General features: G+C 45.6%; 13 non-coding genes across 13 annotated transcripts; all 13 read left to right on the forward strand.

Moving 5' to 3' along the window:
* Window positions 1–327: 327 nt before the first annotated feature.
* On the forward strand, window positions 328–400 carry trnav-cac (transfer RNA valine (anticodon CAC)). Its single transcript has one exon. It is a non-coding gene; the product is annotated as a tRNA-Val (tRNA).
* Window positions 401–2082: 1682 nt separating this feature from the next.
* On the forward strand, window positions 2083–2164 carry trnal-cag (transfer RNA leucine (anticodon CAG)). Its single transcript has one exon. It is a non-coding gene; the product is annotated as a tRNA-Leu (tRNA).
* A 1219-nt stretch (window positions 2165–3383) lies between these two features.
* On the forward strand, window positions 3384–3456 carry trnav-cac (transfer RNA valine (anticodon CAC)). Its single transcript has one exon. It is a non-coding gene; the product is annotated as a tRNA-Val (tRNA).
* A 1682-nt stretch (window positions 3457–5138) lies between these two features.
* Window positions 5139–5220, forward strand: trnal-cag (transfer RNA leucine (anticodon CAG)). Its single transcript has one exon. It is a non-coding gene; the product is annotated as a tRNA-Leu (tRNA).
* A 1219-nt stretch (window positions 5221–6439) lies between these two features.
* Window positions 6440–6512, forward strand: trnav-cac (transfer RNA valine (anticodon CAC)). Its single transcript has one exon. It is a non-coding gene; the product is annotated as a tRNA-Val (tRNA).
* Window positions 6513–8193: 1681 nt separating this feature from the next.
* Window positions 8194–8275, forward strand: trnal-cag (transfer RNA leucine (anticodon CAG)). The gene has a single exon. It is a non-coding gene; the product is annotated as a tRNA-Leu (tRNA).
* A 2973-nt stretch (window positions 8276–11248) lies between these two features.
* On the forward strand, window positions 11249–11330 carry trnal-cag (transfer RNA leucine (anticodon CAG)). The gene has a single exon. It is a non-coding gene; the product is annotated as a tRNA-Leu (tRNA).
* A 1220-nt stretch (window positions 11331–12550) lies between these two features.
* Window positions 12551–12623, forward strand: trnav-cac (transfer RNA valine (anticodon CAC)). The gene has a single exon. It is a non-coding gene; the product is annotated as a tRNA-Val (tRNA).
* Window positions 12624–14302: 1679 nt separating this feature from the next.
* On the forward strand, window positions 14303–14384 carry trnal-cag (transfer RNA leucine (anticodon CAG)). Its single transcript has one exon. It is a non-coding gene; the product is annotated as a tRNA-Leu (tRNA).
* A 2974-nt stretch (window positions 14385–17358) lies between these two features.
* trnal-cag (transfer RNA leucine (anticodon CAG)) lies at window positions 17359–17440 on the forward strand. The gene has a single exon. It is a non-coding gene; the product is annotated as a tRNA-Leu (tRNA).
* Window positions 17441–18660: 1220 nt separating this feature from the next.
* trnav-cac (transfer RNA valine (anticodon CAC)) lies at window positions 18661–18733 on the forward strand. Its single transcript has one exon. It is a non-coding gene; the product is annotated as a tRNA-Val (tRNA).
* Window positions 18734–20412: 1679 nt separating this feature from the next.
* trnal-cag (transfer RNA leucine (anticodon CAG)) lies at window positions 20413–20494 on the forward strand. The gene has a single exon. It is a non-coding gene; the product is annotated as a tRNA-Leu (tRNA).
* Window positions 20495–23468: 2974 nt separating this feature from the next.
* Window positions 23469–23550, forward strand: trnal-cag (transfer RNA leucine (anticodon CAG)). Its single transcript has one exon. It is a non-coding gene; the product is annotated as a tRNA-Leu (tRNA).
* The last annotated feature ends 528 nt before the right edge of the window (window positions 23551–24078 follow it).

Below are 24078 nucleotides of genomic sequence, written 5' to 3' on the forward strand. Positions count from 1 at the left end.
AATCACCTTAAAGCTATGCTCTCGAGTTTTCAACTCACACCAACTTGGGTAAAACTCAGTTAACCACCCTTCCATAAGGTCATGTTGCAGCTGTTACGCTGCAGGGAAAGTCGTCCAAGCCTATTCCACCTCGCCCTACGGTACAAACATCGACGACAGCTTTGTCTATATTTTGTCATCAATTTAACGTGTCTTTTTTTTTACGTTTTCAAGATGTCAATTACGCTGGACAACAACGAGCTATTGGAAACAAAAAGGTGAAACGTAGAACGGATTCAACTTTCAGTGTTGGACGCCATTGAGTCGCAGCACTGCCGACTCCGGCTTGTTTCTGTAGTGTAGTGGTCATCACGTTCGCCTCACACGCGAAAGGTCCCCAGTTCGAAACTGGGCAGAAACTGCTTTGTTCTTCAACTGCAGCCTTTTACATGGACAAGAGCTGAGCTTTCTTGCATGCTTTCCCATCTGCAAACCTGCCTTCGAATTTCCTTGAACAAATCTGCTCTGGTCGTGAAATGTAATGCAATTCCATTTCATTACAGTGCAAAGCGTTGTTAAGTTTTTCTCCAACCTGGTTCTGATCATATGCCATTCTGTTGGAGAGTGTAGTTACCGCCTTCTGATCCTTCCACGAAAAGCAGTACCGCATTTGCCTTCCTTGCGCAGGCGGCTCGGTTCAAAGACAGGAAAGAAGCAGATGCTCTGGTGTCACAGCGCACCACGAATTCCTGAACTTGTCTGTTTGTCAAATGTACCCCAAGGTCGTCTCAGAAAGACCTCATTTGGAAGCTGTCAATCGTGATTCAACGTGCGAGAATTGGCACCAGATATCCTGAATCATGTTTTGGAGCAATTCGCACGTTAGTGGCTCATTCAATCAGCAACAGCAATGAAAGAAATTGCACTCTCAGAGGAACCTTTCGACTTGCGCATTCATAGCGTCGCTAGTATTAAGGTCCGCCCCGAGATCTAAGTCATGTTGGAACTGAAACGGAGGAATCGACAGAGAGGCTACAGAATGACATCGCATCCATTTGGTTTTCTTTAAATTACTGACGAGCAGGAAAATGTAAACGGGGAGGGCGAGTGGAGAAGTGAGGCAGTTGCAGCTCTGGTGAAATTCCTTCTTTGTGATTCACTCAGCAACCAGAGACGTGAAGGTGACTCAGGCGTGAAAGCTCTTCACATCGAGAACAAAAAGCACTCAAGGGCAGTTAGCACCTCTTCCGGAGTGGGGGGTGCGGTGAGGTAATTACCTTGTGACTTCTGTTACGATGTTCAGAAACTGCCGTTTTGATTGAGGTGAACAGAAACTGCATTTCTAAAAAGCACCATGGAATTTAACAAAATTTATCGAGTCGCTTGTCGTCGATTCCCACATAGGTTTCCAACGCAGTTGGTATCCATGTGGCTCATGTCCAGGTGTGAACATCTCTGCAGCACATTGCACGGTTAAGGTAAAAGGCAAGGAAAGTCGCTTCTAGAACTGGCTCCGAGGTCAGAGCATCCTCACAATGTGATCTGTCGTTCTCGGATTGTAATGTTACCTCCGGTTTTCGGGTGGAGAACATTCTTTGGGACTCTTATTCTGAAAAAAAAAACAGACACAGTGACTGAAACTATGCTGCACGGTATGATGTGGATTACGGCCTGCTCAGGTTTGTGCATTTTCCCTGTAGTCCGGTGTGTTTGGTGTTCCGTGTAAACGTGAAAGTCGTCCTGTTTCGAGCAATGGGTGAAATCATTTAGCAAAGCGAGATTCGAAATTGCAGTAATGTCAAGCAGCTCATGGTTATTTGACCAAATCATAAGCGAACCCATATTCTTAAGCACTCACAGATACATTTGTAGCTGAAAAGAGTCTGAGAAGATAGACTCAGTTTACCATTGATTTTTGTCTGGATTGATGGGCTATCAATATCTGCTGCGAAATTGACATTGTAGCTGTGCCAGTCCGAGAGGACATCCCAGCAGCTGTGCGAGTCCGAGAGGAATCATGGAACCCTTATCATGTGACTTTGCATCTGTTGTTATGCAGGAGCACAATTGGAAATACAAGAAAATAAGAAGGCGCGGCCGGCTGGTAGTGTGGCCGAGCGGTCTAAGGCGCTGGATCCAGGTTCCAGTCTCGAAAGGGGCGTGGGTTCGAATCCCACCACTGCCATTTCTGCTGATCAACTCCAACGCTGCAGCTTGTTAAAATGCTGTTTCGGTGCCCACTGTATATTGATGTTGAAAACAAAAGTGAAAGGGGTTTGCTTCCCAGGGAACTAACTGTGGTGTGGGATACTGCCAAATATTTCAAAATGTCTCTACTGTCATGATCGTGTTCGCCTCCCGCTCGGAAAATCGCAAACAGTTCTGCCATCCCAGGCAAGTTGAGCTTTTTGAAAGAGTCGTTTGGAAATGCCCTGTTGTTAGTTGTGAGATTACTTTATGACTCATGCCCTCGGACTGTATCACATTTAGCATTCATGCATCTCTGTGTCTGAAAATGCATGAGATATGCCAGTTTGTTTGTGTTCCGTGTTAAATGCTTTCTGTTTTGCGATTCGCTCAATACATTTCGATTTAACAGGGTTTCTGAGGTAACTTCCAGCAGCAAAAATTCTCAGCAGAGGACCTGGGAAAATTTCGCAGAGTATGGTCAGTCGGAGCTAAAGTAAGGAAGTCGTTCGTTTCTGCAGTGTTTCACAATACTACCTCTCCCGTGAGCAATCGAACAGACTAAATGTTTGTGCCACAGACTGCGATGGCAAACTCCGCTAAAAAGTAATCCTTTAAAGCCGGTAACATGACGTAATTGGGGTACATCGTGGAAAAAGATACTTCGGTGGACCTCATCCGTGCTCACCACATCGCCAAAATTAAACAAGTCCCGTTCCCCAGCATTTGGCCCCAATCCCTCTAAACGCATCATATCCAGAAACTCACCCGATTACCTTTGCAATTTTCTGAGTGTAATAGCCTCCTCCACTTCCTCTGGTAGATCATTCCAAACACGCACAACCTTCTTTGTGGGAAATGTGCCTCAGGTCCTTTGTCACTTTCAGCCCAATCACCTTAAAGCTATGCTCTCGAGTTTTCAACTCACACCAACTTGGGTAAAACTCAGTTAACCACCCTTCCATAAGGTCATGTTGCAGCTGTTACGCTGCAGGGAAAGTCGTCCAAGCCTATTCCACCTCGCCCTACGGTACAAACATCGACGACAGCTTTGTCTATATTTTGTCATCAATTTAACGTGTCTTTTTTTTTACGTTTTCAAGATGTCAATTACGCTGGACAACAACGAGCTATTGGAAACAAAAAGGTGAAACGTAGAACGGATTCAACTTTCAGTGTTGGACGCCATTGAGTCGCAGCACTGCCGACTCCGGCTTGTTTCTGTAGTGTAGTGGTCATCACGTTCGCCTCACACGCGAAAGGTCCCCAGTTCGAAACTGGGCAGAAACTGCTTTGTTCTTCAACTGCAGCCTTTTACATGGACAAGAGCTGAGCTTTCTTGCATGCTTTCCCATCTGCAAACCTGCCTTCGAATTTCCTTGAACAAATCTGCTCTGGTCGTGAAATGTAATGCAATTCCATTTCATTACAGTGCAAAGCGTTGTTAAGTTTTTCTCCAACCTGGTTCTGATCATATGCCATTCTGTTGGAGAGTGTAGTTACCGCCTTCTGATCCTTCCACGAAAAGCAGTACCGCATTTGCCTTCCTTGCGCAGGCGGCTCGGTTCAAAGACAGGAAAGAAGCAGATGCTCTGGTGTCACAGCGCACCACGAATTCCTGAACTTGTCTGTTTGTCAAATGTACCCCAAGGTCGTCTCAGAAAGACCTCATTTGGAAGCTGTCAATCGTGATTCAACGTGCGAGAATTGGCACCAGATATCCTGAATCATGTTTTGGAGCAATTCGCACGTTAGTGGCTCATTCAATCAGCAACAGCAATGAAAGAAATTGCACTCTCAGAGGAACCTTTCGACTTGCGCATTCATAGCGTCGCTAGTATTAAGGTCCGCCCCGAGATCTAAGTCATGTTGGAACTGAAACGGAGGAATCGACAGAGAGGCTACAGAATGACATCGCATCCATTTGGTTTTCTTTAAATTACTGACGAGCAGGAAAATGTAAACGGGGAGGGCGAGTGGAGAAGTGAGGCAGTTGCAGCTCTGGTGAAATTCCTTCTTTGTGATTCACTCAGCAACCAGAGACGTGAAGGTGACTCAGGCGTGAAAGCTCTTCACATCGAGAACAAAAAGCACTCAAGGGCAGTTAGCACCTCTTCCGGAGTGGGGGGTGCGGTGAGGTAATTACCTTGTGACTTCTGTTACGATGTTCAGAAACTGCCGTTTTGATTGAGGTGAACAGAAACTGCATTTCTAAAAAGCACCATGGAATTTAACAAAATTTATCGAGTCGCTTGTCGTCGATTCCCACATAGGTTTCCAACGCAGTTGGTATCCATGTGGCTCATGTCCAGGTGTGAACATCTCTGCAGCACATTGCACGGTTAAGGTAAAAGGCAAGGAAAGTCGCTTCTAGAACTGGCTCCGAGGTCAGAGCATCCTCACAATGTGATCTGTCGTTCTCGGATTGTAATGTTACCTCCGGTTTTCGGGTGGAGAACATTCTTTGGGACTCTTATTCTGAAAAAAAAAACAGACACAGTGACTGAAACTATGCTGCACGGTATGATGTGGATTACGGCCTGCTCAGGTTTGTGCATTTTCCCTGTAGTCCGGTGTGTTTGGTGTTCCGTGTAAACGTGAAAGTCGTCCTGTTTCGAGCAATGGGTGAAATCATTTAGCAAAGCGAGATTCGAAATTGCAGTAATGTCAAGCAGCTCATGGTTATTTGACCAAATCATAAGCGAACCCATATTCTTAAGCACTCACAGATACATTTGTAGCTGAAAAGAGTCTGAGAAGATAGACTCAGTTTACCATTGATTTTTGTCTGGATTGATGGGCTATCAATATCTGCTGCGAAATTGACATTGTAGCTGTGCCAGTCCGAGAGGACATCCCGGCAGCTGTGCGAGTCCGAGAGGAATCATGGAACCCTTATCATGTGACTTTGCATCTGTTGTTATGCAGGAGCACAATTGGAAATACAAGAAAATAAGAAGGCGCGGCCGGCTGGTAGTGTGGCCGAGCGGTCTAAGGCGCTGGATCCAGGTTCCAGTCTCGAAAGGGGCGTGGGTTCGAATCCCACCACTGCCATTTCTGCTGATCAACTCCAACGCTGCAGCTTGTTAAAATGCTGTTTCGGTGCCCACTGTATATTGATGTTGAAAACAAAAGTAAAAGGGGTTTGCTTCCCAGGGAACTAACTGTGGTGTGGGATACTGCCAAATATTTCAAAATGTCTCTACTGTCATGATCGTGTTCGCCTCCCGCTCGGAAAATCGCCAACAGTTCTGCCATCCCAGGCAAGTTGAGCTTTTTGAAAGAGTCGTTTGGAAATGCCCTGTTGTTAGTTGTGAGATTACTTTATGACTCATGCCCTCGGACTGTATCACATTTAGCATTCATGCATCTCTGTGTCTGAAAATGCATGAGATATGCCAGTTTGTTTGTGTTCCGTGTTAAATGCTTTCTGTTTTGCGATTCGCTCAATACATTTCGATTTAACAGGGTTTCTGAGGTAACTTCCAGCAGCAAAAATTCTCAGCAGAGGATCAGGGAAAATTTCGCAGAGTATGGTCAGTCGGAGCTAAAGTAAGGAAGTCGTTCGTTTCTGCAGTGTTTCACAATACTACCTCTCCCGTGAGCAATCGAACAGACTAAATGTTTGTGCCACAGACTGCGATGGCAAACTCCGCTAAAAAGTAATCCTTTAAAGCCGGTAACATGACGTAATTGGGGTACATCGTGGAAAAAGATACTTCGGTGGACCTCATCCGTGCTCACCACATCGCCAAAATTAAACAAGTCCCGTTCCCCAGCATTTGGCCCCAATCCCTCTAAACGCATCATATCCAGAAACTCACCCGATTACCTTTGCAATTTTCTGAGTGTAATAGCCTCCTCCACTTCCTCTGGTAGATCATTCCAAACACGCACAACCTTCTTTGTGGGAAATGTGCCTCAGGTCCTTTGTCACTTTCAGCCCAATCACCTTAAAGCTATGTTCTCGAGTTTTCAACTCACACCAACTTGGGTAAAACTCAGTTAACCACCCTTCCATAAGGTCATGTTGCAGCTGTTACGCTGCAGGGAAAGTCGTCCAAGCCTATTCCACCTCGCCCTACGGTACAAACATCGACGACAGCTTTGTCTATATTTTGTCATCAATTTAACGTGTCTTTTTTTTTACGTTTTCAAGATGTCAATTACGCTGGACAACAACGAGCTATTGGAAACAAAAAGGTGAAACGTAGAACGGATTCAACTTTCAGTGTTGGACGCCATTGAGTCGCAGCACTGCCGACTCCGGCTTGTTTCTGTAGTGTAGTGGTCATCACGTTCGCCTCACACGCGAAAGGTCCCCAGTTCGAAACTGGGCAGAAACTGCTTTGTTCTTCAACTGCAGCCTTTTACATGGACAAGAGCTGAGCTTTCTTGCATGCTTTCCCATCTGCAAACCTGCCTTCGAATTTCCTTGAACAAATCTGCTCTGGTCGTGAAATGTAATGCAATTCCATTTCATTACAGTGCAAAGCGTTGTTAAGTTTTTCTCCAACCTGGTTCTGATCATATGCCATTCTGTTGGAGAGTGTAGTTACCGCCTTCTGATCCTTCCACGAAAAGCAGTACCGCATTTGCCTTCCTTGCTCAGGCGGCTCGGTTCAAAGACAGGAAAGAAGCAGATGCTCTGGTGTCACAGCGCACCACGAATTCCTGAACTTGTCTGTTTGTCAAATGTACCCCAAGGTCGTCTCAGAAAGACCTCATTTGGAAGCTGTCAATCGTGATTCAACGTGCGAGAATTGGCACCAGATATCCTGAATCATGTTTTGGAGCAATTCGCACGTTAGTGGCTCATTCAATCAGCAACAGCAATGAAAGAAATTGCACTCTCAGAGGAACCTTTCGACTTGCGCATTCATAGCGTCGCTAGTATTAAGGTCCGCCCCGAGATCTAAGTCATGTTGGAACTGAATGTTGGAATCGACAGAGAGGCTACAGAATGACATCGCATCCATTTGGTTTTCTTTAAATTACTGACGAGCAGGAAAATGTAAACGGGGAGGGCGAGTGGAGAAGTGAGGCAGTTGCAGCTCTGGTGAAATTCCTTCTTTGTGATTCACTCAGCAACCAGAGACGTGAAGGTGACTCAGGCGTGAAAGCTCTTCACATCGAGAACAAAAAGCACTCAAGGGCAGTTAGCACCTCTTCCGGAGTGGGGGGTGCGGTGAGGTAATTACCTTGTGACTTCTGTTACGATGTTCAGAAACTGCCGTTTTGATTGAGGTGAACAGAAACTGCATTTCTAAAAAGCACCATGGAATTTAACAAAATTTATCGAGTCGCTTGTCGTCGATTCCCACATAGGTTTCCAACGCAGTTGGTATCCATGTGGCTCATGTCCAGGTGTGAACATCTCTGCAGCACATTGCACGGTTAAGGTAAAAGGCAAGGAAAGTCGCTTCTAGAACTGGCTCCGAGGTCAGAGCATCCTCACAATGTGATCTGTCGTTCTCGGATTGTAATGTTACCTCCGGTTTTCGGGTGGAGAACATTCTTTGGGACTCTTATTCTGAAAAAAAAAACAGACACAGTGACTGAAACTATGCTGCACGGTATGATGTGGATTACGGCCTGCTCAGGTTTGTGCATTTTCCCTGTAGTCCGGTGTGTTTGGTGTTCCGTGTAAACGTGAAAGTCGTCCTGTTTCGAGCAATGGGTGAAATCATTTAGCAAAGCGAGATTCGAAATTGCAGTAATGTCAAGCAGCTCATGGTTATTTGACCAAATCATAAGCGAACCCATATTCTGAAGCACTCACAGATACATTTGTAGCTGAAAAGAGTCTGAGAAGATAGACTCAGTTTACCATTGATTTTTGTCTGGATTGATGGGCTATCAATATCTGCTGCGAAATTGACATTGTAGCTGTGCCAGTCCGAGAGGACATCCCAGCAGCTGTGCGAGTCCGAGAGGAATCATGGAACCCTTATCATGTGACTTTGCATCTGTTGTTATGCAGGAGCACAATTGGAAATACAAGAAAATAAGAAGGCGCGGCCGGCTGGTAGTGTGGCCGAGCGGTCTAAGGCGCTGGATCCAGGTTCCAGTCTCGAAAGGGGCGTGGGTTCGAATCCCACCACTGCCATTTCTGCTGATCAACTCCAACGCTGCAGCTTGTTAAAATGCTGTTTCGGTGCCCACTGTATATTGATGTTGAAAACAAAAGTAAAAGGGGTTTGCTTCCCAGGGAACTAACTGTGGTGTGGGATACTGCCAAATATTTCAAAATGTCTCTACTGTCATGATCGTGTTCGCCTCCCGCTCGGAAAATCGCCAACAGTTCTGCCATCCCAGGCAAGTTGAGCTTTTTGAAAGAGTCGTTTGGAAATGCCCTGTTGTTAGCTGTGAGATTACTTTAAGACTCATGCCCTCGGACTGTATCACATTTAGCATTCATGCATCTCTGTGTCTGAAAATGCATGAGATATGCCAGTTTGTTTGTGTTCCGTGTTAAATGCTTTCTGTTTTGCGATTCGCTCAATACATTTCGATTTAACAGGGTTTCTGAGGTAACTTCCAGCAGCAAAAATTCTCAGCAGAGGATCTGGGAAAATTTCGCAGAGTATGGTCAGTCGGAGCTAAAGTAAGGAAGTCGTTCGTTTCTGCAGTGTTTCACAATACTACCTCTCCCGTGAGCAATCGAACAGACTAAATGTTTGTGCCACAGACTGCGATGGCAAACTCCGCTAAAAAGTAATCCTTCAAAGCCGGTAACATGACGTAATTGGGGTACATCGTGGAAAAAGATACTTCGGTGGACCTCATCCGTGCTCACCACATCGCCAAAATTAAACAAGTCCCGTTCCCCAGCATTTGGCCCCAATCCCTCTAAACGCATCATATCCAGAAACTCACCCGATTACCTTTGCAATTTTCTGAGTGTAATAGCCTCCTCCACTTCCTCTGGTAGATCATTCCAAACACGCACAACCTTCTTTGTGGGAAATGTGCCTCAGGTCCTTTGTCACTTTCAGCCCAATCACCTTAAAGCTATGCTCTCGAGTTTTCAACTCACACCAACTTGGGTAAAACTCAGTTAACCACCCTTCCATAAGGTCATGTTGCAGCTGTTACGCTGCAGGGAAAGTCGTCCAAGCCTATTCCACCTCGCCCTACGGTACAAACATCGACGACAGCTTTGTCTATATTTTGTCATCAATTTAACGTGTCTTTTTTTTTACGTTTTCAAGATGTCAATTACGCTGGACAACAACGAGCTATTGGAAACAAAAAGGTGAAACGTAGAACGGATTCAACTTTCAGTGTTGGACGCCATTGAGTCGCAGCACTGCCGACTCCGGCTTGTTTCTGTAGTGTAGTGGTCATCACGTTCGCTTCACACGCGAAAGGTCCCCAGTTCGAAACTGGGCAGAAACTGCTTTGTTCTTCAACTGCAGCCTTTTACATGGACAAGAGCTGAGCTTTCTTGCATGCTTTCCCATCTGCAAACCTGCCTTCGAATTTCCTTGAACAAATCTGCTCTGGTCGTGAAATGTAATGCAATTCCATTTCATTACAGTGCAAAGCGTTGTTAAGTTTTTCTCCAACCTGGTTCTGATCATATGCCATTCTGTTGGAGAGTGTAGTTACCGCCTTCTGATCCTTCCACGAAAAGCAGTAACGCATTTGCCTTCCTTGCGCAGGCGGCTCGGTTCAAAGACAGGAAAGAAGCAGATGCTCTGGTGTCACAGCGCACCACGAATTCCTGAACTTGTCTGTTTGTCAAATGTACCCCAAGGTCGTCTCAGAAAGACCTCATTTGGAAGCTGTCAATCGTGATTCAACGTGCGAGAATTGGCACCAGATATCCTGAATCATGTTTTGGAGCAATTCGCACGTTAGTGGCTCATTCAATCAGCAACAGCAATGAAAGAAATTGCACTCTCAGAGGAACCTTTCGACTTGCGCATTCATAGCGTCGCTAGTATTAAGGTCCGCCCCGAGATCTAAGTCATGTTGGAACTGAATGTTGGAATCGACAGAGAGGCTACAGAATGACATCGCATCCATTTGGTTTTCTTTAAATTACTGACGAGCAGGAAAATGTAAACGGGGAGGGCGAGTGGAGAAGTGAGGCAGTTGCAGCTCTGGTGAAATTCCTTCTTTGTGATTCACTCAGCAACCAGAGACGTGAAGGTGACTCAGGCGTGAAAGCTCTTCACATCGAGAACAAAAAGCACTCAAGGGCAGTTAGCACCTCTTCCGGAGTGGGGGGTGCGGTGAGGTAATTACCTTGTGACTTCTGTTACTATGTTCAGAAACTGCCGTTTTGATTGAGGTGAACAGAAACTGCATTTCTAAAAAGCACCATGGAATTTAACAAAATTTATCGAGTCGCTTGTCGTCGATTCCCACATAGGTTTCCAACGCAGTTGGTATCCATGTGGCTCATGTCCAGGTGTGAACATCTCTGCAGCACATTGCACGGTTAAGGTAAAAGGCAAGGAAAGTCGCTTCTAGAACTGGCTCCGAGGTCAGAGCATCCTCACAATGTGATCTGTCGTTCTCGGATTGTAATGTTACCTCCGGTTTTCGGGTGGAGAACATTCTTTGGGACTCTTATTCTGAAAAAAAAAACAGACACAGTGACTGAAACTATGCTGCACGGTATGATGTGGATTACGGCCTGCTCAGGTTTGTGCATTTTCCCTGTAGTCCGGTGTGTTTGGTGTTCCGTGTAAACGTGAAAGTCGTCCTGTTTCGAGCAATGGGTGAAATCATTTAGCAAAGCGAGATTCGAAATTGCAGTAATGTCAAGCAGCTCATGGTTATTTGACCAAATCATAAGCGAACCCATATTCTGAAGCACTCACAGATACATTTGTAGCTGAAAAGAGTCTGAGAAGATAGACTCAGTTTACCATTGATTTTTGTCTGGATTGATGGGCTATCAATATCTGCTGCGAAATTGACATTGTAGCTGTGCCAGTCCGAGAGGACATCCCAGCAGCTGTGCGAGTCCGAGAGGAATCATGGAACCCTTATCATGTGACTTTGCATCTGTTGTTACGCAGGAGCACAATTGGAAATACAAGAAAATAAGAAGGCGCGGCCGGCTGGTAGTGTGGCCGAGCGGTCTAAGGCGCTGGATCCAGGTTCCAGTCTCGAAAGGGGCGTGGGTTCGAATCCCACCACTGCCATTTCTGCTGATCAACTCCAACGCTGAAGCTTGTTAAAATGCTGTTTCGGTGCCCACTGTATATTGATGTTGAAAACAAAAGTAAAAGGGGTTTGCTTCCCAGGGAACTAACTGTGGTGTGGGATACTGCCAAATATTTCAAAATGTCTCTACTGTCATGATCGTGTTCGCCTCCCGCTCGGAAAATCGCCAACAGTTCTGCCATCCCAGGCAAGTTGAGCTTTTTGAAAGAGTCGTTTGGAAATGCCCTGTTGTTAGTTGTGAGATTACTTTATGACTCATGCCCTCGGACTGTATCACATTTAGCATTCATGCATCTCTGTGTCTGAAAATGCATGAGATATGCCAGTTTGTTTGTGTTCCGTGTTAAATGCTTTCTGTTTTGCGATTCGCTCAATACATTTCGATTTAACAGGGTTTCTGAGGTAACTTCCAGCAGCAAAAATTCTCAGCAGAGGATCTGGGAAAATTTCGCAGAGTATGGTCAGTCGGAGCTAAAGTAAGGAAGTCGTTCGTTTCTGCAGTGTTTCACAATACTACCTCTCCCGTGAGCAATCGAACAGACTAAATGTTTGTGCCACAGACTGCGATGGCAAACTCCGCTAAAAAGTAATCCTTTAAAGCCGGTAACATGACGTAATTGGGGTACATCGTGGAAAAAGATACTTCGGTGGACCTCATCCGTGCTCACCACATCGCCAAAATTAAACAAGTCCCGTTCCCCAGCATTTGGCCCCAATCCCTCTAAACGCATCATATCCAGAAACTCACCCGATTACCTTTGCAATTTTCTGAGTGTAATAGCCTCCTCCACTTCCTCTGGTAGATCATTCCAAACACGCACAACCTTCTTTGTGGGAAATGTGCCTCAGGTCCTTTGTCACTTTCAGCCCAATCACCTTAAAGCTATGCTCTCGAGTTTACAACTCACACCAACTTGGGTAAAACTCAGTTAACCACCCTTCCATAAGGTCATGTTGCAGCTGTTACGCTGCAGGGAAAGTCGTCCAAGCCTATTCCACCTCGCCCTACGGTACAAACATCGACGACAGCTTTGTCTATATTTTGTCATCAATTTAACGTGTCTTTTTTTTTTACGTTTTCAAGATGTCAATTACGCTGGACAACAACGAGCTATTGGAAACAAAAAGGTGAAACGTAGAACGGATTCAACTTTCAGTGTTGGACGCCATTGAGTCGCAGCACTGCCGACTCTGGCTTGTTTCTGTAGTGTAGTGGTCATCACGTTCGCCTCACACGCGAAAGGTCCCCAGTTCGAAACTGGGCAGAAACTGCTTTGTTCTTCAACTGCAGCCTTTTACATGGACAAGAGCTGAGCTTTCTTGCATGCTTTCCCATCTGCAAACCTGCCTTCGAATTTCCTTGAACAAATCTGCTCTGGTCGTGAAATGTAATGCAATTCCATTTCATTACAGTGCAAAGCGTTGTTAAGTTTTTCTCCAACCTGGTTCTGATCATATGCCATTCTGTTGGAGAGTGTAGTTACCGCCTTCTGATCCTTCCACGAAAAGCAGTACCGCATTTGCCTTCCTTGCGCAGGCGGCTCGGTTCAAAGACAGGAAAGAAGCAGATGCTCTGGTGTCACAGCGCACCACGAATTCCTGAACTTGTCTGTTTGTCAAATGTACCCCAAGGTCGTCTCAGAAAGACCTCATTTGGAAGCTGTCAATCGTGATTCAACGTGCGAGAATTGGCACCAGATATCCTGAATCATGTTTTGGAGCAATTCGCACGTTAGTGGCTCATTCAATCAGCAACAGCAATGAAAGAAATTGCACTCTCAGAAGAACCTTTCGACTTGCGCATTCATAGCGTCGCTAGTATTAAGGTCCGCCCCGAGATCTAAGTCATGTTGGAACTGAAACGGAGGAATCGACAGAGAGGCTACAGAATGACATCGCATCCATTTGGTTTTCTTTAAATTACTGACGAGCAGGAAAATGTAAACGGGGAGGGCGAGTGGAGAAGTGAGGCAGTTGCAGCTCTGGTGAAATTCCTTCTTTGTGATTCACTCAGCAACCAGAGACGTGAAGGTGACTCAGGCGTGAAAGCTCTTCACATCGAGAACAAAAAGCACTCAAGGGCAGTTAGCACCTCTTCCGGAGTGGAGGGTGCGGTGAGGTAATTACCTTGTGACTTCTGTTACTATGTTCAGAAACTGCCGTTTTGATTGAGGTGAACAGAAACTGCATTTCTAAAAAGCACCATGGAATTTAACAAAATTTATCGAGTCGCTTGTCGTCGATTCCCACATAGGTTTCCAACGCAGTTGGTATCCATGTGGCTCATGTCCAGGTGTGAACATCTCTGCAGCACATTGCACGGTTAAGGTAAAAGGCAAGGAAAGTCGCTTCTAGAACTGGCTCCGAGGTCAGAGCATCCTCACAATGTGATCTGTCGTTCTCGGATTGTAATGTTACCTCCGGTTTTCGGGTGGAGAACATTCTTTGGGACTCTTATTCTGAAAAAAAAAGACACAGTGACTGAAACTATGCTGCACGGTATGATGTGGATTACGGCCTGCTCAGGTTTGTGCATTTTCCCTGTAGTCCGGTGTGTTTGGTGTTCCGTGTAAACGTGAAAGTCGTCCTGTTTCGAGCAATGGGTGAAATCATTTAGCAAAGCGAGATTCGAAATTGCAGTAATGTCAAGCAGCTCATGGTTATTTGACCAAATCATAAGCGAACCCATATTCTTAAGCACTCACAGATACATTTGTAGCTGAAAAGAGTCTGAGAAGATAGACTCAGTTTACCATTGATTTTTGTCTGGATTGATGGGCTATCAATATCTGCTGCGAAATTGACATTGTAGCTGTGCCAGTCCGAGAGGACATCCCAGCAGCTGTGCGAGTCCGAGAGGAATCATGGAACCCTTATCATGTGACTTTGCATCTGTTGTTATGCAGGAGCACAATTGGAAATACAAGAAAATAAGAAGGCGCGGCCGGCTGGTAGTGTGGCCGAGCGGTCTAAGGCGCTGGATCCAGGTTCCAGTCTCGAAAGGGGCGTGGGTTCGAATCCCACCACTGCCATTTCTGCTGATCAACCCCAACGCTGCAGCTTGTTAAAATGCTGTTTCGGTGCCCACTGTATATTGATGTTGAAAACCAAAGTAAAAGGGGTTTGCTTCCCAGGGAACTAACTGTGGTGTGGGATACTGCCAAATATTTCAAAATGTCTCTACTGTCATGATCGTGTTCGCCTCCCGCTCGGAAAATCGCAAACAGTTCTGCCATCCCAGGCAAGTTGAGCTTTTTGAAAGAGTCGTTTGGAAATGCCCTGTTGTTAGTTGTGAGATTACTTTATGACTCATGCCCTCGGACTGTATCACATTTAGCATTCATGCATCTCTGTGTCTGAAAATGCATGAGATATGCCAGTTTGTTTGTGTTCCGTGTTAAATGCTTTCTGTTTTGCGATTCGCTCAATACATTTCGATTTAACAGGGTTTCTGAGGTAACTTCCAGCAGCAAAAATTCTCAGCAGAGGATCTGGGAAAATTTCGCAGAGTATGGTCAGTCGGAGCTAAAGTAAGGAAGTCGTTCGTTTCTGCAGTGTTTCACAATACTACCTCTCCCGTGAGCAATCGAACAGACTAAATGTTTGTGCCACAGACTGCGATGGCAAACTCCGCTAAAAAGTAATCCTTTAAAGCCGGTAACATGACGTAATTGGGGTACATCGTGGAAAAAGATACTTCGGTGGACCTCATCCGTGCTCACCACATCGCCAAAATTAAACAAGTCCCGTTCCCCAGCATTTGGCCCCAATCCCTCTAAACGCATCATATCCAGAAACTCACCCGATTACCTTTGCAATTTTCTGAGTGTAATAGCCTCCTCCACTTCCTCTGGTAGATCATACCAAACACGCACAACCTTCTTTGTGGGAAATGTGCCTCAGGTCCTTTGTCACTTTCAGCCCAATCACCTTAAAGCTATGCTCTCGAGTTTTCAACTCACACCAACTTGGGTAAAACTCAGTTAACCACCCTTCCATAAGGTCATGTTGCAGCTGTTACGCTGCAGGGAAAGTCGTCCAAGCCTATTCCACCTCGCCCTACGGTACAAACATCGACGACAGCTTTGTCTATATTTTGTCATCAATTTAACGTGTCTTTTTTTTTACGTTTTCAAGATGTCAATTACGCTGGACAACAACGAGCTATTGGAAACAAAAAGGTGAAACGTAGAACGGATTCAACTTTCAGTGTTGGACGCCATTGAGTCGCAGCACTGCCGACTCCGGCTTGTTTCTGTAGTGTAGTGGTCATCATGTTCGCCTCACACGCGAAAGGTCCCCAGTTCGAAACTGGGCAGAAACTGCTTTGTTCTTCAACTGCAGCCTTTTACATGGACAAGAGCTGAGCTTTCTTGCATGCTTTCCCATCTGCAAACCTGCCTTCGAATTTCCTTGAACAAATCTGCTCTGGTAGTGAAATGTAATGCAATTCCATGTCATTACAGTGCAAAGCGTTGTTAAGTTTTTCTCCAACCTGGTTCTGATCATATGCCATTCTGTTGGAGAGTGTAGTTACCGCCTTCTGATCCTTCCACGAAAAGCAGTACCGCATTTGCCTTCCTTGCGCAGGCGGCTCGGTTCAAAGACAGGAAAGAAGCAGATGCTCTGGTGTCACAGCGCACCACGAATTCCTGAACTTGTCTGTTTGTCAAATGTACCCCAAGGTCGTCTCAGAAAGACCTCATTTGGAAGCTGTCAATCGTGATTCAACGTGCGAGAATTGGCACCAGATATCCTGAATCATGTTTTGGAGCAATTCGCACGTTAGTGGCTCATTCAATCAGCAACAGCAATGAAAGAAATTGCACTCTCAGAGGAACCTTTCGACTTGCGCATTCATAGCGTCGCTAGTATTAAGGTCCGCCCCGAGATCTAAGTCATGTTGGAACTGAAACGGAGGAATCGACAGAGAGGCTACAGAATGACATCGCATCCATTTGGTTTTCTTTAAATTACTGACGAGCAGGAAAATGTAAACGGGGAGGGCGAGTGGAGAAGTGAGGCAGTTGCAGCTCTGGTGAAATTCCTTCTTTGTGATTCACTCAGCAACCAGAGACGTGAAGGTGACTCAGGCGTGAAAGCTCTTCACATCGAGAACAAAAAGCACTCAAGGGCAGTTAGCACCTCTTCCGGAGTGGGGGGTGCGGTGAGGTAATTACCTTGTGACTTCTGTTACGATGTTCAGAAACTGCCGTTTTGATTGAGGTGAACAGAAACTGCATTTCTAAAAAGCACCATGGAATTTAACAAAATTTATCGAGTCGCTTGTCGTCGATTCCCACATAGGTTTCCAACGCAGTTGGTATCCATGTGGCTCATGTCCAGGTGTGAACATCTCTGCAGCACATTGCACGGTTAAGGTAAAAGGCAAGGAAAGTCGCTTCTAGAACTGGCTCCGAGGTCAGAGCATCCTCACAATGTGATCTGTCGTTCTCGGATTGTAATGTTACCTCCGGTTTTCGGGTGGAGAACATTCTTTGGGACTCTTATTCTGAAAAAAAAAACAGACACAGTGACTGAAACTATGCTGCACGGTATGATGTGGATTACGGCCTGCTCAGGTTTGTGCATTTTCCCTGTAGTCCGGTGTGTTTGGTGTTCCGTGTAAACGTGAAAATCGTCCTGTTTCGAGCAATGGGTGAAATCATTTAGCAAAGCGAGATTCGAAATTGCAGTAATGTCAAGCAGCTCATGGTTATTTGACCAAATCATAAGCGAACCCATATTCTGAAGCACTCACAGATACATTTGTAGCTGAAAAGAGTCTGAGAAGATAGACTCAGTTTACCATTGATTTTTGTCTGGATTGATGGGCTATCAATATCTGCTGCGAAATTGACATTGTAGCTGTGCCAGTCCGAGAGGACATCCCAGCAGCTGTGCGAGTCCGAGAGGAATCATGGAACCCTTATCATGTGACTTTGCATCTGTTGTTACGCAGGAGCACAATTGGAAATACAAGAAAATAAGAAGGCGCGGCCGGCTGGTAGTGTGGCCGAGCGGTCTAAGGCGCTGGATCCAGGTTCCAGTCTCGAAAGGGGCGTGGGTTCGAATCCCACCACTGCCATTTCTGCTGATCAACTCCAACGCTGAAGCTTGTTAAAATGCTGTTTCGGTGCCCACTGTATATTGATGTTGAAAACAAAAGTAAAAGGGGTTTGCTTCCCAGGGAACTAACTGTGGTGTGGGATACTGCCAAATATTTCAAAATGTCTCTACTGTCATGATCGTGTTCGCCTCCCGCTCGGAAAATCGCCAACAGTTCTGCCATCCCAGGCAAGTTGAGCTTTTTGAAAGAGTCGTTTGGAAATGCCCTGTTGTTAGTTGTGAGATTACTTTATGACTCATGCCCTCGGACTGTATCACATTTAGCATTCATGCATCTCTGTGTCTGAAAATGCATGAGATATGCCAGTTTGTTTGTGTTCCGTGTTAAATGCTTTCTGTTTTGCGATTCGCTCAATACATTTCGATTTAACAGGGTTTCTGAGGTAACTTCCAGCAGCAAAAATTCTCAGCAGAGGATCTGGGAAAATTTCGCAGAGTATGGTCAGTCGGAGCTAAAGTAAGGAAGTCGTTCGTTTCTGCAGTGTTTCACAATACTACCTCTCCCGTGAGCAATCGAACAGACTAAATGTTTGTGCCACAGACTGCGATGGCAAACTCCGCTAAAAAGTAATCCTTTAAAGCCGGTAACATGACGTAATTGGGGTACATCGTGGAAAAAGATACTTCGGTGGACCTCATCCGTGCTCACCACATCGCCAAAATTAAACAAGTCCCGTTCCCCAGCATTTGGCCCCAATCCCTCTAAACGCATCATATCCAGAAACTCACCCGATTACCTTTGCAATTTTCTGAGTGTAATAGCCTCCTCCACTTCCTCTGGTAGATCATTCCAAACACGCACAACCTTCTTTGTGGGAAATGTGCCTCAGGTCCTTTGTCACTTTCAGCCCAATCACCTTAAAGCTATGCTCTCGAGTTTACAACTCACACCAACTTGGGTAAAACTCAGTTAACCACCCTTCCATAAGGTCATGTTGCAGCTGTTACGCTGCAGGGAAAGTCGTCCAAGCCTATTCCACCTCGCCCTACGGTACAAACATCGACGACAGCTTTGTCTATATTTTGTCATCAATTTAACGTGTCTTTTTTTTTTACGTTTTCAAGATGTCAATTACGCTGGACAACAACGAGCTATTGGAAACAAAAAGGTGAAACGTAGAACGGATTCAACTTTCAGTGTTGGACGCCATTGAGTCGCAGCACTGCCGACTCTGGCTTGTTTCTGTAGTGTAGTGGTCATCACGTTCGCCTCACACGCGAAAGGTCCCCAGTTCGAAACTGGGCAGAAACTGCTTTGTTCTTCAACTGCAGCCTTTTACATGGACAAGAGCTGAGCTTTCTTGCATGCTTTCCCATCTGCAAACCTGCCTTCGAATTTCCTTGAACAAATCTGCTCTGGTCGTGAAATGTAATGCAATTCCATTTCATTACAGTGCAAAGCGTTGTTAAGTTTTTCTCCAACCTGGTTCTGATCATATGCCATTCTGTTGGAGAGTGTAGTTACCGCCTTCTGATCCTTCCACGAAAAGCAGTACCGCATTTGCCTTCCTTGCGCAGGCGGCTCGGTTCAAAGACAGGAAAGAAGCAGATGCTCTGGTGTCACAGCGCACCACGAATTCCTGAACTTGTCTGTTTGTCAAATGTACCCCAAGGTCGTCTCAGAAAGACCTCATTTGGAAGCTGTCAATCGTGATTCAACGTGCGAGAATTGGCACCAGATATCCTGAATCATGTTTTGGAGCAATTCGCACGTTAGTGGCTCATTCAATCAGCAACAGCAATGAAAGAAATTGCACTCTCAGAAGAACCTTTCGACTTGCGCATTCATAGCGTCGCTAGTATTAAGGTCCGCCCCGAGATCTAAGTCATGTTGGAACTGAAACGGAGGAATCGACAGAGAGGCTACAGAATGACATCGCATCCATTTGGTTTTCTTTAAATTACTGACGAGCAGGAAAATGTAAACGGGGAGGGCGAGTGGAGAAGTGAGGCAGTTGCAGCTCTGGTGAAATTCCTTCTTTGTGATTCACTCAGCAACCAGAGACGTGAAGGTGACTCAGGCGTGAAAGCTCTTCACATCGAGAACAAAAAGCACTCAAGGGCAGTTAGCACCTCTTCCGGAGTGGAGGGTGCGGTGAGGTAATTACCTTGTGACTTCTGTTACTATGTTCAGAAACTGCCGTTTTGATTGAGGTGAACAGAAACTGCATTTCTAAAAAGCACCATGGAATTTAACAAAATTTATCGAGTCGCTTGTCGTCGATTCCCACATAGGTTTCCAACGCAGTTGGTATCCATGTGGCTCATGTCCAGGTGTGAACATCTCTGCAGCACATTGCACGGTTAAGGTAAAAGGCAAGGAAAGTCGCTTCTAGAACTGGCTCCGAGGTCAGAGCATCCTCACAATGTGATCTGTCGTTCTCGGATTGTAATGTTACCTCCGGTTTTCGGGTGGAGAACATTCTTTGGGACTCTTATTCTGAAAAAAAAAGACACAGTGACTGAAACTATGCTGCACGGTATGATGTGGATTACGGCCTGCTCAGGTTTGTGCATTTTCCCTGTAGTCCGGTGTGTTTGGTGTTCCGTGTAAACGTGAAAGTCGTCCTGTTTCGAGCAATGGGTGAAATCATTTAGCAAAGCGAGATTCGAAATTGCAGTAATGTCAAGCAGCTCATGGTTATTTGACCAAATCATAAGCGAACCCATATTCTTAAGCACTCACAGATACATTTGTAGCTGAAAAGAGTCTGAGAAGATAGACTCAGTTTACCATTGATTTTTGTCTGGATTGATGGGCTATCAATATCTGCTGCGAAATTGACATTGTAGCTGTGCCAGTCCGAGAGGACATCCCAGCAGCTGTGCGAGTCCGAGAGGAATCATGGAACCCTTATCATGTGACTTTGCATCTGTTGTTATGCAGGAGCACAATTGGAAATACAAGAAAATAAGAAGGCGCGGCCGGCTGGTAGTGTGGCCGAGCGGTCTAAGGCGCTGGATCCAGGTTCCAGTCTCGAAAGGGGCGTGGGTTCGAATCCCACCACTGCCATTTCTGCTGATCAACCCCAACGCTGCAGCTTGTTAAAATGCTGTTTCGGTGCCCACTGTATATTGATGTTGAAAACCAAAGTAAAAGGGGTTTGCTTCCCAGGGAACTAACTGTGGTGTGGGATACTGCCAAATATTTCAAAATGTCTCTACTGTCATGATCGTGTTCGCCTCCCGCTCGGAAAATCGCAAACAGTTCTGCCATCCCAGGCAAGTTGAGCTTTTTGAAAGAGTCGTTTGGAAATGCCCTGTTGTTAGTTGTGAGATTACTTTATGACTCATGCCCTCGGACTGTATCACATTTAGCATTCATGCATCTCTGTGTCTGAAAATGCATGAGATATGCCAGTTTGTTTGTGTTCCGTGTTAAATGCTTTCTGTTTTGCGATTCGCTCAATACATTTCGATTTAACAGGGTTTCTGAGGTAACTTCCAGCAGCAAAAATTCTCAGCAGAGGATCTGGGAAAATTTCGCAGAGTATGGTCAGTCGGAGCTAAAGTAAGGAAGTCGTTCGTTTCTGCAGTGTTTCACAATACTACCTCTCCCGTGAGCAATCGAACAGACTAAATGTTTGTGCCACAGACTGCGATGGCAAACTCCGCTAAAAAGTAATCCTTTAAAGCCGGTAACATGACGTAATTGGGGTACATCGTGGAAAAAGATACTTCGGTGGACCTCATCCGTGCTCACCACATCGCCAAAATTAAACAAGTCCCGTTCCCCAGCATTTGGCCCCAATCCCTCTAAACGCATCATATCCAGAAACTCACCCGATTACCTTTGCAATTTTCTGAGTGTAATAGCCTCCTCCACTTCCTCTGGTAGATCATACCAAACACGCACAACCTTCTTTGTGGGAAATGTGCCTCAGGTCCTTTGTCACTTTCAGCCCAATCACCTTAAAGCTATGCTCTCGAGTTTTCAACTCACACCAACTTGGGTAAAACTCAGTTAACCACCCTTCCATAAGGTCATGTTGCAGCTGTTACGCTGCAGGGAAAGTCGTCCAAGCCTATTCCACCTCGCCCTACGGTACAAACATCGACGACAGCTTTGTCTATATTTTGTCATCAATTTAACGTGTCTTTTTTTTTACGTTTTCAAGATGTCAATTACGCTGGACAACAACGAGCTATTGGAAACAAAAAGGTGAAACGTAGAACGGATTCAACTTTCAGTGTTGGACGCCATTGAGTCGCAGCACTGCCGACTCCGGCTTGTTTCTGTAGTGTAGTGGTCATCATGTTCGCCTCACACGCGAAAGGTCCCCAGTTCGAAACTGGGCAGAAACTGCTTTGTTCTTCAACTGCAGCCTTTTACATGGACAAGAGCTGAGCTTTCTTGCATGCTTTCCCATCTGCAAACCTGCCTTCGAATTTCCTTGAACAAATCTGCTCTGGTAGTGAAATGTAATGCAATTCCATGTCATTACAGTGCAAAGCGTTGTTAAGTTTTTCTCCAACCTGGTTCTGATCATATGCCATTCTGTTGGAGAGTGTAGTTACCGCCTTCTGATCCTTCCACGAAAAGCAGTACCGCATTTGCCTTCCTTGCGCAGGCGGCTCGGTTCAAAGACAGGAAAGAAGCAGATGCTCTGGTGTCACAGCGCACCACGAATTCCTGAACTTGTCTGTTTGTCAAATGTACCCCAAGGTCGTCTCAGAAAGACCTCATTTGGAAGCTGTCAATCGTGATTCAACGTGCGAGAATTGGCACCAGATATCCTGAATCATGTTTTGGAGCAATTCGCACGTTAGTGGCTCATTCAATCAGCAACAGCAATGAAAGAAATTGCACTCTCAGAGGAACCTTTCGACTTGCGCATTCATAGCGTCGCTAGTATTAAGGTCCGCCCCGAGATCTAAGTCATGTTGGAACTGAAACGGAGGAATCGACAGAGAGGCTACAGAATGACATCGCATCCATTTGGTTTTCTTTAAATTACTGACGAGCAGGAAAATGTAAACGGGGAGGGCGAGTGGAGAAGTGAGGCAGTTGCAGCTCTGGTGAAATTCCTTCTTTGTGATTCACTCAGCAACCAGAGACGTGAAGGTGACTCAGGCGTGAAAGCTCTTCACATCGAGAACAAAAAGCACTCAAGGGCAGTTAGCACCTCTTCCGGAGTGGGGGGTGCGGTGAGGTAATTACCTTGTGACTTCTGTTACGATGTTCAGAAACTGCCGTTTTGATTGAGGTGAACAGAAACTGCATTTCTAAAAAGCACCATGGAATTTAACAAAATTTATCGAGTCGCTTGTCGTCGATTCCCACATAGGTTTCCAACGCAGTTGGTATCCATGTGGCTCATGTCCAGGTGTGAACATCTCTGCAGCACATTGCACGGTTAAGGTAAAAGGCAAGGAAAGTCGCTTCTAGAACTGGCTCCGAGGTCAGAGCATCCTCACAATGTGATCTGTCGTTCTCGGATTGTAATGTTACCTCCGGTTTTCGGGTGGAGAACATTCTTTGGGACTCTTATTCTGAAAAAAAAAACAGACACAGTGACTGAAACTATGCTGCACGGTATGATGTGGATTACGGCCTGCTCAGGTTTGTGCATTTTCCCTGTAGTCCGGTGTGTTTGGTGTTCCGTGTAAACGTGAAAGTCGTCCTGTTTCGAGCAATGGGTGAAATCATTTAGCAAAGCGAGATTCGAAATTGCAGTAATGTCAAGCAGCTCATGGTTATTTGACCAAATCATAAGCGAACCCATATTCTGAAGCACTCACAGATACATTTGTAGCTGAAAAGAGTCTGAGAAGATAGACTCAGTTTACCATTGATTTTTGTCTGGATTGATGGGCTATCAATATCTGCTGCGAAATTGACATTGTAGCTGTGCCAGTCCGAGAGGACATCCCAGCAGCTGTGCGAGTCCGAGAGGAATCATGGAACCCTTATCATGTGACTTTGCATCTGTTGTTATGCAGGAGCACAATTGGAAATACAAGAAAATAAGAAGGCGCGGCCGGCTGGTAGTGTGGCCGAGCGGTCTAAGGCGCTGGATCCAGGTTCCAGTCTCGAAAGGGGCGTGGGTTCGAATCCCACCACTGCCATTTCTGCTGATCAACCCCAACGCTGCAGCTTGTTAAAATGCTGTTTCGGTGCCCACTGTATATTGATGTTGAAAACAAAAGTAAAAGGGGTTTGCTTCCCAGGGAACTAACTGTGGTGTGGGATACTGCCAAATATTTCAAAATGTCTCTACTGTCATGATCGTGTTCGCCTCCCGCTCGGAAAATCGCAAACAGTTCTGCCATCCCAGGCAAGTTGAGCTTTTTGAAAGAGTCGTTTGGAAATGCCCTGTTGTTAGTTGTGAGATTACTTTATGACTCATGCCCTCGGACTGTATCACATTTAGCATTCATGCATCTCTGTGTCTGAAAATGCATGAGATATGCCAGTTTGTTTGTGTTCCGTGTTAAATGCTTTCTGTTTTGCGATTCGCTCAATACATTTCGATTTAACAGGGTTTCTGAGGTAACTTCCAGCAGCAAAAATTCTCAGCAGAGGATCTGGGAAAATTTCGCAGAGTATGGTCAGTCGGAGCTAAAGTAAGGAAGTCGTTCGTTTCTGCAGTGTTT

The sequence above is a fragment of the Chiloscyllium plagiosum genome, unplaced genomic scaffold, assembly GCF_037043375.1.
Source record: "Chiloscyllium plagiosum isolate Xiang-an unplaced genomic scaffold, Cpla_swu_hap1 HiC_scaffold_42, whole genome shotgun sequence".
Taxonomy (NCBI): domain Eukaryota; kingdom Metazoa; phylum Chordata; class Chondrichthyes; order Orectolobiformes; family Hemiscylliidae; genus Chiloscyllium; species Chiloscyllium plagiosum.